Genomic DNA, 12,104 nt, shown 5'->3' with positions numbered 1-12,104 from the left:
TAGTTGAATTTGATGATTCGCAATCCCTGATATTTGAAGAGTGTTAAGGAACTCTGTAGGATACAAAATGTCTTGATCTGCGATTTTATCAGATGCCGCACTTAATGTGTCTGCACTCAAGTATTCATGTATTTCACCTGGAATTAATGAGAGAACATATTTGTTTAACTCATCTGCAGAAGCATTCGTAGGTGTCAGAATGCATCGACTTCTCAAGTATTCTACATCTTTGTAGTTCCTTGAAAGTTCTGTATAAACAGTATTTACAATCTCTTCTATCCCATCTCCTTCTGAACAAATAATTAGATCTTCAGGTATTTCAATCCATGATGGTTCTTCCCCTTCGCATAATGATTGACTGGGCAGTTTTCCTTCACCAATAGCTAATATCCAATTGTTAAATTCTACATCGGATTGGGTACTTGGTGATGTAGAATCTATTCTACTCAAACGCATGTTTATGGAAAGACGAAAAACCTTGAAGTGACACCATAAGTAGGATCTGTTTATCGAAGCTGATACAATAGCTTCTCTTGAGCCTTTTTCTATAACTGGAAGCGTCTGCCTGAAGTCACCTCCCAAAACAACTGTTTTCCCGCCAAATGGTTTATCTTTCAAGCTTTTATCAATCACAGACATTATGTTTCTAAATGTCTTGTCAACAGACTCAAAGTCATTTTTCTTACTCATTGGTGCTTCGTCCCATATGACCAAATATGTTTTCTGAATGAGTTTTGCCAAGTGCATCTTTAGTGTAACATTGCAAGTTGTAGATTCATCTGATCGAATGGGAATTTTGAACCTCGAGTGGGCAGTTCGACCACCTGGTAATAAAAGAGATGCTATGCCTGATGATGCTATAGGTAGAACTATTTTTTCTTTCGAGAGCTTAACTTTGCAATTATTGTATTTCCATAGATAAGTTTTTCCTGTTCCTCCACTTCCATATACAAAGAAGAGACTTCCAAAGATTACTTTCAAATGGTAGCTAATGACAAAGATCAAAAACAGTTTTTGTTCGACATTCAATCCACCATGAAGTCGTAAATACCGTGGAGGAAAGTAAATTGCAATTATAATTTAGTTCCTCTTGTATCATTCTCGTTCTCCGGCTTCATCCGCTTCGATATATCAAACTTATAATCTTTTAGACTCCACCCATTCTCGTTCATTAGAATTTCAACTTCAAGAAGTGTTTTCCTTTCCAGTTCGATTCGGATAAATTTGGATTAGCCCTTAAGATATCATCGATAGTAACTCCCAATGGCGGTTCACATATCAATAGCATTGGATAACTCACAAAACACTAAGAGTGTTACAAATAACTGGCGAATGACGGATTTGAAGACCATTCACCCGCTTCTTTAATGGCAAGATGCCATTCATTGTCATCTTGTAAAGACCAAAGCGCCGCGGCAAGGTGACTTGTAATCATCATAGAGAGTACCATTAACAGTTCGATTTCTTCAAAATTTCTAGCTCCCTTTACAATGTTTAGAAGCATACGCATATAGTATCTATCTTTCCCCTTGTGTTGGCTGAGCATAGAATATTCTTCCAATCTTCAATCATTGGCTTCTTCTTTTCCATTCCTGAAAAAATTAACAAATATGTATGTTATGAATAAATATAAATTTTATATGTAATTTCAAATATAAATTTTTCTTTGGAAATTGTAATGTATTGAAACCTTTGCATTTCTGTCCCACACAAATTGTAAAGGGAAGTCAACATATGTAAGATGTCTTCCACTTTCGGGTCTTTTTCATTAATACGATCCACTCGGTGAACATAGTTTTTGTCTTTTTTCACTTGCAACAATTTCAAATGGATCCCCATTTGCACGAAAAAACAATATTCTCTGATTTTCAAGATGGAAACTCATTCTTTCAAATGTAAGGATCTCTGTATTGGATGTCAAATTCATAAATCCTCCAACTTGCTTCCGATGCAGATACATATCTAAAGTCTAGATAGTGCTTAATCTCATCAACTTGATGTACGACCATACTTAGTTATCTTGGTCATAGACATTATTTTCTTCAACAATACCTGTAGCTCGATCTTTCCCTTTTGAAATGTACTTGAATAAGTACTTAATCATCCGTGAACGGTTACAATGTTCAACATTGATGTGACACTGAAATTCTTTAGTAAGTTCAGGGTTGTAAGGAACAACCCACTGATTGTCAATTTCAACCGAATTTTTACGGCCCACCACTGTAGTTCTTTTATTATCTCGCCTTCGATAAACTGCAAAACCTTTCTCATCAAATGTCGTTTCACTGCAAAAATCCTTTGGAAATTTCCTTGTACATTTCTTCTTCTTAGTGTCCATACATGGAGAACCCTTTTTCTTCTCACCACACGGACCATGAATCATTGTTTGGACTACAATATCATACAGTAGAGGTTCACTGGCTTTGTCTGGCAATTCAGCTGATATCATCTTGTCTATATCCGAAGCACTTTTAGCTTTATCTTCCGGATGTAAAAACAATAAAATGTGAGCATGTGGCAGTCCTCGTTTTTGAAATTCAATAACATACAATACTGCACACAAAAAAGAAAAATTTATTTATCTTCCGGATGTAAAACAATAAAATGTGAGCATGTGGCGGTCCCTCGTTTTTGAAATTCAATAACATACAATACTTTACACAACAAAGAAAAATTTATTTAGTAGCAGTCTTTAAATAATTATAAAGGTATATGATCTTATCAATAAGTAAGAAATATATCTTCCTATTAAGAAGTAAAATAGATGGATCACTTTCGAAAAATGAGACAAACCGTAAGCATCAATCTTAACAAATTGAATTTAAAAGGGTACTAAAGTACATCAACTAAGTAAATGACACTGGACACAACAAAAAAAATGGTAGTTTTCTGTTAGATGGATGCTAGTTCTCGCTTTTGTGGCTTGAGAGTTCTATGAGGACAGTTTTCATTTCATTGGGGAGTTATTCTTGAGTGGGTGCTTTCGGACTTTTTACTTCTAAAATTTGGTGCTTTCGGACTTCAAAATAATAACAGCTTAGTGTGTTTTTTCACCGGTGAAGGTAGCTTCCTTCTTTTTCCTCCATCTCTCCTTTCATTCACGATCCGGTTTCTAACAACTTTGACTATATATTATCTTAGCCACAATGCACTTTGTTTTTCCATAAAAAAACATGGCTCAATTGGTGCTTTCGGACTTCAAAATAATAATAGTTTAGTATGTGTGTTCTCCCTGTCTAAATATAGGATGTTAAAACACATAAATTTACATTTTACAGTTAATAGCAAACATGAATTTCACATTTATGAATAAATTATTAACTATTGTTTCACATTTTGTAGGTTTTTCCTCTACGTCAATTTATAGTCTTCTTGGACATTATCTATTCTAAAAAAAAAAAAAAAAAAAAAAAAAAAAAAGTATGTGATTATAACTTTTAATGATGACTCTGCCGAAATGATTTCCATAATGCAATCTTTTCATAATGCACTCCAACTTCATTTTGAATACTTTCGACACACAACGCCGGGGAACATCATTAGGCAATAGTCCAAGGTCTTTTTGTAGATAACTAAAATTTCATTCCAATTTGGATTGCAAGTCCACAAGAATAAAAGATCGTGGTCCCGCCCATCTACATATGGCAATAGCATCTTGGTAGGTCTCAGTATCATGTATCTAGGGCCTCCTCAGAAATGTTGATGGAAGGATCAAACGTTTACCAATTGATGCTGATGTAGTATCACCTGTGTTTATTTTAAAACAGGTTATTGATAGATTAAAACAAATTATAAGCTAATGGAAATAAAATTTAAAAATTAAATAATATTACTTATATACCTGCGACCACTGCATCCATCACATTGTTGTATAAATCAGCCCTAATTTCTTCTTGGTGTGTCCGATACCAACACATTCTTTGATCTTCTATACATGTATAACCATCAACAATGACTGTTTGACGTAAACGTCCACCTATCTAGAGTAGGCGACTTTCTAGTGTCCTTCTTTGCAGTCTAAAAGCCCAATATTGTCTCATACTAACCGTATCTCTTTTATGATCATCTATATTAAAAACTCTTTCATTTTCCTCACTATTAGGAAATCTTCTATAAGGAATCCCAGGTCTATAGCCATCTTCACCATGGGGAAACATTAAAGGATATTGCAAAGCCATGAATTTAGGATGCAATTCATTTATTCTCTCCAAACCTCCTCTAGTTTCAACAATTATGTCCCTAAAATCATTAACATTAAATCCATCCCCTTCAATTAAAGCTGCAACATCATTGCCAGTTGGCAGATTGTATTGTCTTCCATCACTCTGTCGAGAATTAATAAGTCTTAGGCGGACATCAATCATTTGATCTTCTTTAAATCTGTCTCTAGCCATCCTAAAAGACTGTACAACTTTATTGTGTTGATCAAACATTTTGATCAATCCATCAACAATTGCAGGATCAGGAAGTTCATTATATTCATTGAATATTTGCATCCTATTCTTCAATTCATTTTGAGTATCGTATATACATATAATCGGGCAAATTGAGGAGGCTTATTTTTGAATGGAAGAAAAGACCCAATTTTATGATGATTTTGCCCACTTATTCTGAAAAAATAAGGACCTCTTCCATCATTGATAGTCTTATCTATCTTCCCTCCTGCTTGTAAATTGAAACATGGAGTTGTATGTCCGTATATATCTTCTAAATTTAGTAGATCTTATTCCTCCTTTCAAGTCTAAGAGTTTATTAAGAAACTCAGGGGTAGCCTCAAATAGTGGAAGTTGAACTTTTCCTTCTCCACAACATATAGAGAATGTTGGAACAGATGATTTTCCTTTGTTGTTTCTTTCTTCTTCCCAAAGAATTGCTCCACAATACATACATTCTTCAGTTGGTGGTCCAAAGTCATGAACTCCTAAAATATAAAAATTAGTTGTGAATTTGGCAAACATTTTGAATAAAATATCAAAATTGAAGAAGAAAACACATACCATCACTGTTAGTATACTTGCTTAGATCACAATGAATTTTTTTTTGCTTTTGCAATCGTTTATTCCTTTCACTGATATTTGAGATTTGAGATATTGAAGTCATTATACGACGCATAGCATCTGTAAGATTCAAAGTACCTATTTGGCCTGTGTAATAAAAAATATGAAATTTCAAAAACTTTAATTAATCCTCAATCAAATATAAAATACAATTTTACCTTTATTTGAACGCAAGTTGTGTTCCTTGGATGCCAACAAATGATTACGTTTCTTTAAAGCCAACAAACGACTTCGATTAAGCCGAGCTATTTTAGCAGTCTGTTCCTTTGTAGATTCAACATTGACTGTTTGAGAATTATACCAAAAAAGGGTCAACTTTAGGCATTTCCTGTGGAAAGGATATTAAAATTGTTATGTCATTATAAAATCAGTAAGTTCATACCAGTACTATTACTTAAATGATTGCTCTGTTGCTCATTTAATTCCTGTGTGTGTATCAATTCCTCTGTAATAAAGGCATAAAGAAAAATATAGATATCAGTTACTTACATCTATACAATATCTTAAAATCAAATGAGAGTATAAAACGGTATTTTTTTATTTCTCAAGTTACATACCAGTGTGACTTTGATATTCCATTAGTTGTGGATGTTTTCTTCTATGCTTTTTAAAAAAAATTTCTCTATGGTTGCTCTTTGTATTTGCAGACATCATAATTCTTCTATGACGCATAAGGTTAGAACCTTCAATATATTCGCATAAGGTTAGACCCTTCAATATATTATTTTGTTAGAATATATATAAAGTGTGTAAAATAAAAATTAACAATTCGTACCATTATTCCTTTTCAGTGTAAGAATACATCGCCTATTGTACCGAGCAATTCTGGAGGTATATATTTTTTCTTCATCCATAAGGTAAACCTGAACAACTCTTCCTCTCTTTGGCTAAAGCTTTAACTCTTCTTATAGCTGCTGCTCTTATTCACTGCAGCTAATAATGATTTAGAAATTGTCTTCTTTGCCAGCACTTACTTGATTGTATCAACAACCTTTGGGTCGTATTGGAAGCGCATTTGCATCGGCGTTTGGGTTGTCTTCCAGTGCCCTTCTTGGTGATGGGTTTTATCAGTGCTATGATTAAGTTGCAAGTGTTTGGGGGAATTATTTATATTGTCACCTGTGCTTGGGGTGTTAAAACTCTTGGAGGTGCTAAGGGCGTTGGGGAGTTTAAGATATGTGACACTATAGGATTTGTAATTGTGTAAGAACTGAGTTAGCTTTAGAGTTTTAACTGTATAAGACTTCTTAAATTTATCCTTGGACATTTGAGTTGAATTTCTATGCAAGTAAGATAACATTATTTAATTTGTGTGTATTTAATTTAATTCCTAGTTTCGTCAAGATAAAACAGGATCCTATTCCTAGATCCTATATAATAGCTCTGTTCATGTTTGTGCTAGCTCGTGTTAAGATTTCACTGCAAAATAAGCCTCTGCGATGATATAGGTGCTGCAAGATAATGTCTAGATAATTATGGGGTGCAAGTATAAAGCTCAGCCCCATCAGTTGTTGTGGATAATATATAGGTGCTGCAAGACAACATTTAGATAGTTTTGGGGCGTTAAGTATTGAGTTCGGCAAATCAGTTGTGAATATCTTTTGCTCCAATTTCAGAAGATTTATAGTTCCTAAGATTCATTTCATCTTGAAATTCATCATCAGTTTCACTTTCTATTTAAGAGTGAACCTAACCAACTAACATCATAATAGAAATTACTGAGATATTAATCATCCTATCAGTTGGTCATCCTTAATTCAACTAATAATATTTTCTTGAACATCGTAATTGGTAATCTCTATCATCATGGAACAACTTTAACGTCTGCAGTGCTGGAAGTATTGGTTTTGGGGAGTGGAAGTGAAAGTGAGGCGTATCCGTATATCCCCTCGATTCATTTTTATGAAAATAAATAGCTCTGAGCATTGGCTTCTAAATAATTCGAATTAAGCATAACTATTACCAAAGTTTACTACCACTTCAGAGAGGGAATCCAGTCATAGAGCTAGTAGACCCTCAAAAACGTCATTTCATTTTTACAATAAAGCTTAGTAATATATGGTAAGAAAGATTTAAAATATATTAATCACTTGTCTAGCAACCAATTCAATTCCAGACTGCATCGTATGAGACACTGAAGTGAAACTGACCAAAGCTTCAACTTGTATTTGTTGTGTTCCATGTTCTGGTTTCAAGACTCCAATCCCTTCCTTGACATTCGTAACGTCTTCTTCTTTTCTGAGGCAATGGTTTCACCGACAAAACACGCAACTCCGAATTGCTATCAATCTCCAACACCTAAGGCAATCCATCACCACACCCTTTGGACATACCAACATCAATTCGAATCGCCTTGTTATCACAAACACCATTAATTCCCGTCTCTTGAATGGTACGACCCATTATCATTCTCTTCGCACCCCGTATAGTTTCCAGTACATGTTGTAAAGCCGAACGATGACAGACCTGATCAGAAAATTTCCTCGACCAAACGACCGAATCACCCCCTTTAACAAATCCCGGAGCTACCCTCCTTTCCGACCCATTAATCCAATCACGACGATTAAAGTCGCAAACATCCATTGGCCTACCAAGAAGATTAAATTCCCACTTGAGCTGGGTGGTGTTGATATTTCTCTCCGTGCAAGAAACTTTTCCTCCATTGCTAGAGATAAAGGTGATGTCGTTGACCTTTCGGGTAACGGGGAAAGCCGAAGTGGACTTGAGGCCAGTGAATGGTGCAACCATGCTAGTTTGAGCAGGGGTGGCATAGTTATTGATGGATGCAAGTGGCATGCAACAGCTGCTGATGAGAGGAGTGTTCTGTTGAACAGATGAGTTTACTGTGTTGTTGCTTCCAGTTAAGGCACACACTTCTGCCATAGAAGAAGCCAGCCCATCAAGTCCAATCATGGACGAAGTTCTAGGAGATGGGACTCTAGATATATCAGGACTTACTTGCCTTTCTTCAGCTTCAAGAGAGGGAAAACGCCTTTCAAACATAGCCTTCTGAATACTTCCAAATCCAAAGCTGCCCCAAAGACTTGTTGTTGTTATACTCTTTTCTTGAATCTGTTGCTTTTCGTTGAGAAACGTAACTCACCATTTTTCCCTCGATACTACCATAGACTGTGAACGCTTATATGCATCATTCCTACCAGTGAAGTAATTGGACACCTCAAAAGCAGTGGGATAAGGATCTCTGTATGAATAATGATCTCTCAGCCCCTTGGACTGATCTCTCACCGTTGTGGTATGCATCACAGTCCCTATAATGATGATTTCTACCAAAACTGCTGGAATGCTTTTCTATTACAACAATAAGCAATAACAATGACTTAATTTCAAGAGAACTAAAAACAAATATATAAACAACTTGGGCAAAACAATAAGTACCTGAACGTAACGAATGCCGATTAGATTGTTGCTTTGCACCATTACTACTACCTACACTTCTGTTAATAGCATGATCAGAAAAGAACCAACCTTTCTCCACAATCCCCTACACAACTATTCCTATCTAATCTAAGTATTGCACTTTTGGTCCTTCCAACTAAAAAACTTTCCTTTCTTCAAAATATATCACCATCATTGATTCCATTTCTGGAGTTATTGAGTCCTGTCGACCGACGTTGAGAACCTTCAGAAACCTCAATGTCATCTGAAGAAACTGGCTGAGGGGAAAAAGTAACAGAGTAGTATTCTTTCTCATCATTGCACTGGAAGAAGAAACAATTTATTTAACTCTATTTGTCCGATTAAATTGCAATATAAAATAATTTATGATGCACAGAGAAATTCAGAGTAATATTACCAATATGTTATCATTCCCTTTGGCATGACTTTGAAGACCCTTCAACATGCGAACTCTATGCTTATCATTCACAACACCATCACAGCCTCTGGTATAAACATCTTTTGGATATGATGGGCAAATACGCTTACGTGTGCGATCAACAAACTTCAAAAGAAGATCCCATAGCCTGACGAAAAAAAAAAAAAAAGTAGGATCAGTACCATGAGACACAAATAAATATAGAACAATCAGTTGGTTTGTTATGCTGACTTAAAGAAATGATCCAGAGAGAGAGAGATACGTTAAGACTATTAGTAAAAATTGGTCAGACTTCGTCTAGGCACTTGGCTCGAAACACTTCCACGACCCCCTGTCCTTGGCATGACTTTGAAGACCCTTCAACATGCGAACTCTATGCTTATCATTCACAACACCATCACAGCCTCTAGTATAAACATCTTTTGGATATGATGGGCAAATACGCTTACGTGTGCGATCAACAAACTTCAAAAGAAGATCCCATAGCCTACAGAAAAAAAAAAAAAAAAAAAAAAGGATCGCATTACCAGACACACAACTAAATATAGAACAATCAGTTGATTTGTTATGCTGACTTAAAGAAATGATCCAGAGAGAGAGAGATACGTTAAGACTATTAGTAAAAATTGGTCAGACTTCGTCTAGGCACTTGGCTCGAAACACTTCCATGACCCCCTGTCCTTGGCCTTCGCTTTTCGGTTGAATCATTTTAGGGATAGCTAAGTGCCCCTGTTTAGTAAGGCGTGCTTTGTCAGATCTATCGAGGGGAGAAAAGCCTCATCTTCATACTTGGCTTCAAGTCCCATAAGAGAAGGAAGAGCTTAAAAGAGGAAGAAATAGAGTTCAGAAGCTCAGCCGAAGTAGAGTTGTGGCGACGGTCGAGCGCTCTCTCCAACACGAACAACTGGCCTCCTTGAAGGACTTAAGGACAAATGCCTAGCAAGCCAAACCTTTCATAGTGGAAAAAGAAATAGGATGTATAATAATGATTATACACCTGGCTTGAAGTTACGCACTTTTGTCAGTGGTTGGGAGAAGCTTGGGTGTAGGAAACGATCACCGTCGCTTTCGATCTTTTTCTAAGCTTTTTCGTCACTGCAAAAGCCTGCCTAGCAATTTAATATAAGAAAATTGTTACTATGTCAAAAAGAAACAGATGCACATCTGAAATGTAACCAATAATTTCAAAGAATCCAGCCACACAAAAAGTATCAGTTAAACCTCAGATTCAGATCATCTCATCAAAACACAAAGCTAATCTTAGAGATATTACCTATAGCTCGGAAGTGACATTTTGGCAACAGGTCCTATCTAGTTGCTAGCGGACGATTCTTGTTGCTCTGCAATCATGAAGGTCAAACCCATAAAATGAAAAGGAGAAATAATAAGGTGTGTGCTGTAGATACTTGCATTTGTTGTCTAAGTCCAAATCAATAGTTATTTGAGTTTTATATAGTTCGCAAATAACAACGACATATACTAAATGAAAACAGATCAAGACACTATGTAACAGATGCGCCCTTTTAAAATTAACATAGTGCATACATAATCGGGTGAATATTCGCGAGATACACATACACACACACAAACACAAAGTGCAGTGGAGAATCAAATGAACTACAATTCTAAAAATAATACCAGATAGAATAACAAAAAAAAAAAAGCCATGACTATACAAAATAAGATACATAAATACTTAACCTTTAAAAAAATAGTCCTAAAGGTTTTAAGCCGGGCTAAAAACTCATGATCACAGTAAAATTATTAATGGAAGTTAATATTCCGACTTTTAACACGTTACAATAAGTACTGTTACTTCAAAGTGCTACACAATTGAATGAGCAAATTGTAATTACAAACATCAGACACGCATGCAGGAGATTCGAGAATAAGAAGAAGAACTTCATTGATATCAATTTTAACAGGCTCAATGCCACGTGCACGTTGATCTGCATCTTTGTTATCAAAGAAGCCTTCAGGAAGAGCACCCTTCACTTGCTTGACTTCTGAACCAACAACGTCCCTCTTTGTGTGGGCATCATCCTTCTCAAAGAAACCTTCAGGAAGAGGATCCTTCACTTGCTTGATTTCTGAACCATCCACCTTTTTGGTAAGTCACAAAATCCATATTGGCAAAGGAGCCATCAGGAAGAGTTCTGTCCATTTGCTTGACACTGGAATACCCAAAAAAGCTACGACTATCAAACTACCATCAAGTGTGGAAAAACTTAGGATTGCACTACAATTACCAGAACAATAAAATCAAAATAAAGAAATAATCTTTGTGAAAAAGAACGGGTTTTAAATTTCCGAACGAACCAAAGAGAATAGAAAGAGTAAAAAAATTTAGTAGTACAAAAGAATTGAATTTGGAGATTTAAGAATGGGGTTTTTATCTATTTTGAGTGAGTTAGGAACAATTGAAATCTACAAAAAAAAAATGTGAAGTAGAAAAGAATTGAATTTGGAGATTTAAGAATGGGGTTTTTATCTATTTTGAGTGAGTCACGGACAATTGAAATCTACAAAAAAGGGCGTATATTTACTTTTTTTAAGAAAAATCTGATGTGTCATTCCGAGAAAAAAAGGGGGCTGATGTGGGTGCCTGGGAGCATTCTCAACTACTCAGTATTAATGGTCTTTGATGGGATGTTAGATTTTTCTCTCGTTTGTTTTTACAACAAGATGACAAGTCAAGATTTCGTCCAATCTTCACTCCAATATAACAGTCGATACTAGATTTTGACCCGTACATACGCCCGCCTCTTTCAGTTATTTTGCATAATATATAGGATGAATTTTTTTAATCCAATTCCATTTCAAAATTTTGCACTTTGTAGTCTCTAAGCAATCTATTATTTGTATATATACATTGTAGTCTTTAAGAAATCCCATATAGTCGGACTCTTTTAGGTATCACAAAAATTGAATTTTTTCCCATAAAAAAAAAAAATGAAGCTATCAAGTCAAGCATATACACGTTCACCTTTAGTAATGACAATTTTTAAACTGCTTCGTAAAAACTCATAGTAAAACAATCAACAGAGGTACAATCCCCTACATAATTGCTTTAAAAAAAAATGTTACATGCTCTCATAGCTAAAATACCAACGCTCTATAATGTGAAAAACCTTCGTACCATGGACTATATCAAAAAAAAAAAAAAAAAAAAATCCATAATTTAACCTATAAAATTTAACACTTAGATGTCC

General features: G+C 35.3%; 2 long non-coding RNA genes across 3 annotated transcripts in view; one reads left to right on the top strand and one right to left on the bottom strand.

Annotated features, from left to right (window-relative positions):
• The window catches only part of LOC147509026 (uncharacterized), a 31,329-nt gene extending 21,407 nt beyond the window's left edge, over nt 1–9,922 (bottom strand). For both annotated transcript variants that reach the window (XR_015218331.1, XR_015218332.1), the window contains exons 1-3: nt 9,499–9,922; nt 9,155–9,379; nt 8,872–9,040 (exon numbers count right to left, since the gene is read on the bottom strand). This is a non-coding gene — a long non-coding RNA (uncharacterized LOC147509026). The remainder of the gene's footprint in view (nt 1–8,871; nt 9,041–9,154; nt 9,380–9,498) is intronic.
• LOC147509027 (uncharacterized) lies at nt 5,509–6,248 on the top strand. Its single transcript, XR_015216487.1, has 3 exons — nt 5,509–5,760; nt 5,849–5,914; nt 6,025–6,248. It is a non-coding gene; the product is annotated as an uncharacterized LOC147509027 (long non-coding RNA).
• Nucleotides 9,923–12,104: the final 2,182 nt, after the last annotated feature.

This window comes from Coptis chinensis, chromosome 3 (genome assembly GCF_015680905.1).
Source record: "Coptis chinensis isolate HL-2020 chromosome 3, ASM1568090v1, whole genome shotgun sequence".
Classification (NCBI taxonomy): domain Eukaryota; kingdom Viridiplantae; phylum Streptophyta; class Magnoliopsida; order Ranunculales; family Ranunculaceae; genus Coptis; species Coptis chinensis.
The sequence above is the reverse complement of the archived record's forward strand: the minus strand, read 5'-3'. Positions and strand labels throughout refer to the sequence as shown.